The following is a 6669-nucleotide window of genomic DNA, read 5'->3' on the forward strand; positions in this document are numbered from 1 at the left end:
GTCTAATTTACATATACGAAAAACATTAAATAATATAAAAGTCACTATGATCATTATCAAAATGCAAACATACTGAATATGTAAATTCAGTTCTGGTATTTTATTATCCACCTCAATAATTTCCCTTTGAATTGATTGTAAAATTTGTGTATAGAGGTGGCAAGATCGACGAGTTGGGTTGGGTGTTTGGCCAAAATAGGTTACATTTCGAGGCCTAATTGTGGGACTTAAATTGTTTCAAAAAACAATTTGTTGAATATACGAACTTTACCCTAGACACCATAAATAAACCCAAAAACATGACAAACTTGGTACCAAGCATAGTGTTTGCATTGTAAATGACAGAATGATTAATTTCTTAAAACAAAACAGAGTATGTGGTTGGGTCTGATAGGTGTATGTACATTGTATAGCCAGCTATAATGCATGGGGAAGATTCATGATTTTGTCAGTGCCAGCAAATTCTTCCGGTCCATGGCTGAAAAACAAACAAAATTAATCACATAAACACAAACACAAACACAAGGGAAATAGGTTACCTGAGGTTACTTAACGCTGACATCCGGTAGAGACAGCTAAATACTAAAATATGCAACCCAATGGTGTAGAAGAATGCAAATGTTCGTGCATATCTGCCCAAATAACAATAAAACAAAATCAAAACAATTATGCTAAAAAATTACTTACTAAAATAAAATTTGATTCTTACTTGTTTCCAAGAAGAAAACGGCCACTGGTAAGTGTAATTTTGTCTCGTAAACCAAGCTCCTTGTACCTTTGATCTTTTTCCTGACAAATAAAAACAGCAAAATGTAACCTTTTTAGAATTAATTTCATGTACACCCTAACAAACTTGAGAATTTTCATATATACCGGACAAAACAAAAATATCATAAAATATACCTAGCTTTAATGAATTTTCATAAGCCTTAGAGGAGTTTGTGATTTTGATACGAACCAAATTATAAATCGTCAGGGTACTTAGAAAATCAACCGTGATTTATCCTTCTTTATAGACGTTTTAAAGGTATTTAGTAAAACTGACCATGGGGACCTATTTTCCCTTATCATGTCTAGTTAAATCATTTTTAGAACCCGGATTCATGCGTTCGTTGTCACCCAGGCGTCGTTGATAGTCGCTAAGATTCCTTACCTAGGTGGTTCCCCTTCATCATATTTGAGAGCTCTGTTAGTGCCGTTAATTCCAGTTAAGTTTCTCGTTAGTTTCGTTAAGTTAAGTAAGTTAGTTAAATTAGTTTAAATAAAAATAAATATTTTCATCATGCAGTACTTAGTTAGGGTTTAGTATCGGAGCCACCTCTAGTGTCCTTGAGTTCAATACCTTGACTTCCTTTCTCTTTGCTACACGCGACCGGTACACTTGCCGATTGTGTGAACTAGGTTAGGTTGTTTGGTTTTAAAGCTTAGTTGCGAACCACATTTTATTTATATATATATATATATATATATATATATATATATATATATATTTTCGCACATCAACATCTTAAATAATCAACTCTATACAAAAATTATGGAGTAAATTGCCATATTCGTTCCTGTTATTTGGTCACTTTCGCCACCTTCATCCAAATTCCTTTTTTTCCTGCCTGACCCTAGGGTTTCAAAAACATGTCATTTCCATTTGCCTAGTTACCCACATCCAAAAGTACTATTAAGAGGGTGTTTAAAATTGAGTTTAGAAATGACTGGTTGGCTTTTTAGAAAAAGTGTGGCATTGATAAAAATGCTTTTTGTTTTGGCCTTTTTAAAAAGGTTAAAAAGTTGTTTTCCAAAAGCCACAAAAATCTAGCTTTACGAATAGCTTTTGGTTTTCTGAACATAAAATTACCAATCTACCCCCACATTTACCCTTCAATTACTTTCCAAACTATTATCTAATTTGTAATAATATTAATATATTATATATTTTGTAATTTTTTATAAATTATAAATTGTTAAATATATAATATTATATGTAAAAGTAGTATATGGTTTTAAGTATATAAGAATGTCCTTTTTGGTCATTTTACATTAATAAGCTAAGTCGAACACTTTTAAAAATACACAACTTATTAAGTTATTGGCTTTTCGCACCACAAAAGCTAATCCATACACATTCATAAAAAGTCCTTTTGGAAAAGCTACAAGTCAATAAGCACTTTTGACAAAAAAGAACTTCTGGAGTTAAATAAGCAATCTGAAACACTAGAGGTGTGTTTTTTAACCGTACTCTAATAACGAACCCGAACCAAAGCAACTTGAGACCGGAATTCACCCGAACCTGAGATAAAATATTGGGTCGGTATTTGGGTTGAAATACCCAATTTCGGGTTGACCCGAATAACCCGAAGTATAATACATCTATGCATGTGTCCCTAACTTTTATATGGTAGTTTAGCGGTGAAGTAACAGAGTGACCTTATGTATTTTTGTTCGATTGTTCTCAAGACTCCAATTAATATTGGATCCCAATGTATTTAAACCAATATGTATTGAGCATGTTTGTTCAATCTACACAAGTATTGAACCACATGCTACAACACTCCATCCAGTCTAATGCATGCTTGTATGATAAATTTCATGTTTTGCTAAATAATATATGTTATTGTTGAATATGGTTGTATACTATGGTTTTATAATAGCTTGGAACATGGTTTTTTTTTATTTATTTATGATATTGTTAAAAGTGGATAAATTTTTTTAATTTGTTAAACCCGACCCGAATTTACTCGACCCGTTTAACCCGAAACTCGAACAAACCAAACTTTTTTAGGTCGGTTCTGGGGTCAATTTGTTTTGAGCTCAAACCCGAACAACCCGACCCAAACAACCGAAGAACACCCCTACCAAACACCTTCCAAAATGAGGGGTTTATATAGCTTTTAATGTCTTATTTAAAAACTAATTTGATAGATACTAAAGATAGGAAACATGGCTCGATTCAAGAGAGGCTAGTCTCCTATTACAAACAAAACACTCATAATCCAAAAGCATATCTCAAACCCTAAAGTACAAAAAATGAAAACAAAGATAAATAACTCCTCCATTGTACTCGCATCTTGACTTTGACTTCCACTAATTAGCCCTTGACTTTGACTCCCTACAAATTTAGCCCTTGACTTTGACTCCCAATAATTTAACCCTTGACTTTGTCTTACTATAATTTAGCCCGAGTTGACTAACACGTGGGTTGCCCCAACCCGTTGGATACTTATCATAACTAATAACTATTATCATTTTATGTGCGTAGTTATCAATTTAAGCCACATGAAAACCTCTTTAAACCCAACCCTAGCATCCCTTACCCCACCTTCTTCTATCTATGCAGTCGATATCGATGATATATCACCGATATATCAGTGATATATCGGTTATCAGTCCCTTGACGATATATAAATCAGAATATTGGTACCGATAATATCAACGATGTTGACCGACATTTGACCGGTATTGGACTAATATTTGACCGATATATCACCGATATTCCCGATATCAGTGTTTTAAGTCTTAATTATCAGCTTTTAATGTTCAATATTAGTGTTTTAAGTCATCAATTCTTACTACGATTGTTAGTGTTTTGCAATTTACAAAAGGTTAATTTGTTAATGGTGGGAGACTATACTGAATTATTAGTGTTTAATTACTATATATATGAATTTTACATGATATTAAAATTATTGATATCCCACCGATATCTCACTGCTATAACCGATATCTCCGCATTAACTGCTTAGCTTCTCTGCAAATACGGAATCTTCAAATTCAGCATAACTACGACCTGAAAATCTGCCCGGTATGCGACTAGAAAATCCGGCATCTTCACTTCTCCATTTCTCTCGACTGCAACAACTTGCAAATCTGACATTCAAGAGGGGGGAGGTCGCCACACCTCCGCGCTAGGGAATGCAGCATATGGGGTACAGATTTAATGCTACATATATGTTTGTCATACGAAGGTATAGGGACAGTTGTACAAGGCATGACATCAAAGTCTTCCATTTTCATAGGAATAGATCAGCTTTACGTACCAGAGATTTAACTTGTATAGGATAGTTGTATAGGATAGTTTTTATAGACATGATAAATCGCGAAAAAATGTCCCATCGGTGTTGCAATAGTAAGAGTGTTTTATAATAATGTAGGTTTAATCGTGAGATTTTTAATAACAGACTGCGGATTATAGAATGAGTTGCTCCCGTATCAAATAAAACGTCAACATCATGTGAGCCCAAACGAAGAGTGCCAGAAACTATACCTGGTGCATTCACAGTGTCTGTGGCATTATCCGGAGAATTCAAAGCAAACACTCGTCCTCCAGGAGTGGGTCGAGCAACATTCCCAACATTGGTTCACTTAGGATCAGGGTTCCGACAATCTTTAAGCATGTGATCAGTCGCTCCACATCTGAAGCAAGCTCCCAATGCTCGACGACATACGCCCTGGTGATGTTTACCACAAATATGCAAACTGGGATTTGATTTTGGTTTTGGTTTGTTTGACGATTGCCAGATGGATTTCTGTTAGGAGCTAGATATGGTTGAGTGTGTTGTCGAAAAGGAGTGAAAGCTTGAGTTTGGTTTCTCTGTTGCCATTGATTATTCGGGTGGTTATTGTTACGTTTGAATTGATTTCTTCGATCTCCAGTGTAGTGGTTTTGGTTGGACGATTGCTCTGTAGGCATGTTGTTGTCATCTCGGTTTCTCTTGCGGTTTTCTTCAGATTTAGCCAATCTTTTCTTATTTTCAATTTCTAGTGTTTTTACCGCATCTGCAACCTGGGTAATGTTGCTGAACTTCTGCGTAATTAACCATCTCCTGTTCTTTTCACAAACAGCCCATTTCATCTTTTCTGCCTGAACTTCTGGGGTTCAGCAGCTGGTCCGAGAAAACTAACCAGTCTACATAATCTAGCCATGAATTCTGACCATGGTTTGTTATCGCGCTGTTCTATAGAAGCATATTCTCGAGCGTACTCATTTTTTTCTACCTCGGAGAAATACATCTTGAAAAATATTGTGCGAAAACCGGTCCAAGGAAGAGTAGCAGCATAGCCATTTCCCCCGTTAGCAAGTTTAATTCCTTTCCACCGAATATGAGCATCATCTTCCAACGTGTAGGATGCTAATCTTGTTTTAAATATATCATCTACTCCTAGGACTTCAAATATCTTCTCTATGTGTGCTATCCAGTTGCTAGCATCCACTGGTGTAGCTGCATTTCTAAATGTTCTTGGTTTTTGCTTTTGGGATCTCTCATTCAAAATATGAATCCCTTCGGCCTGTTTAGTATCGTTGTTTTCTACTTTGTAATTTTTTAGGTGGAGACGGAGGAGGCGGTGAAGGATTTATGTTATTCCCTTGTGTGTGGATATGTTGGTCAACATTTTGTAGAATATTAGGCAGTATTCTTTCGAAAGCACGTTGCACCACGTCATCAAAGTTACGCCGTTTAGAGTGACATAATTTCCGATGAGTGGGTCTTAGAGGAGGCATCTGGAAGGAAGGAATATATAAGAATATATATATATTGAAAAGACCAAGATTAGATCTCCTATCCCAGTATCTACCCATTAACTCACAGGTTTGTTTTTAGTTTAATTTTTCTACAGGAAAGAGCCGTAGCTCTAATACCATAACTGCAACACCCAGCCCGGCTCTGCCTGACGTGTCACTATTACATAATCATATACAAAAGCCATATATTTATATAACAACTGAACTTTATTACAAAATGTTCTTCTAGTAATTTATTTCATACATTATTAAACACTAATAACATGCTTCCATCTTATGTATTTATCTCTCTTCACACGTCCCTTCATCCATGATAACTCGCTGAAAAGAAAAAAATGCGAGGAAGCAAAATGCCACGAGCAGATTATTATAATAATAAAAAAATAGATTAATTTTTAATTACTTGGCAGAATCAAATAATATTATTATTTTATACGAAATACCCACTGAGCCCGATACATAGTATAACATAACAGGAGGAACCGGGTAGCTAGCCCAGAACATATGTGCGATGATGTAGGGGCATACATACAAACCATCCACCAAAAAATAATAATATCCTAGGATCAATCCATACGACTCGAAATATATAACCGGCACTCCGTAGAGTTTTAAATTAAACAAGAGAGACGCTGTGATTTAGGCTCACCGTCACAGTCGGTGCCACGCCATCGATGCCGCAATGACATGCTTGTGGTCACCCCTACAAGTAGGGGCGTGCTCGGGTATTGGAGTATAGGGGTAAAAACTATTAATATAGATATATTTCTTAAATATATTAATAGACGTAATTCAATGTTTCAGGATACCGGAATGCGATAATGAATACAATTTAATTTAAAATAATATCGCATATAATATGGTTTCTAAATTTATTTTCAGAGTCAAACTGATAGAGACCGACAAATGTCCGAATAAGAATACGACACCAACGAGTATAAGATTTTGTAATTGAGACAAAGGCAAGTTAAGCTAGAATCAATTATTTATCAGATATAGACTAAGACAATTGAATGTATCTTTTTAGTATGCACTAACTTGTATTTGTGGTAATTTATTAAAATGCACCTTTTTTCAGCCAATTCTTCTACAATATGTTATAGCAACCTACAATAGCAGAGGGGTGTTTCATTTTTTTTATTTTTTTAATGTTA

General features: G+C 35.1%; 1 long non-coding RNA gene across 1 annotated transcript; it reads right to left on the reverse strand.

Moving 5' to 3' along the window:
• Positions 1 to 282: 282 nt before the first annotated feature.
• LOC143621787 (uncharacterized) lies at positions 283 to 805 on the reverse strand. Its single transcript, XR_013151597.1, has 3 exons — positions 710 to 805; positions 540 to 632; positions 283 to 478 (listed from the first exon to the last, which is right to left on the reverse strand). It is a non-coding gene; the product is annotated as an uncharacterized LOC143621787 (long non-coding RNA).
• Positions 806 to 6669: the final 5864 nt, after the last annotated feature.

This window comes from Bidens hawaiensis, unplaced genomic scaffold (assembly GCF_021521415.1).
Source record: "Bidens hawaiensis isolate Kalapana, Puna unplaced genomic scaffold, B.hawaiensis_p1.1 tig00002969_1, whole genome shotgun sequence".
Taxonomy (NCBI): domain Eukaryota; kingdom Viridiplantae; phylum Streptophyta; class Magnoliopsida; order Asterales; family Asteraceae; genus Bidens; species Bidens hawaiensis.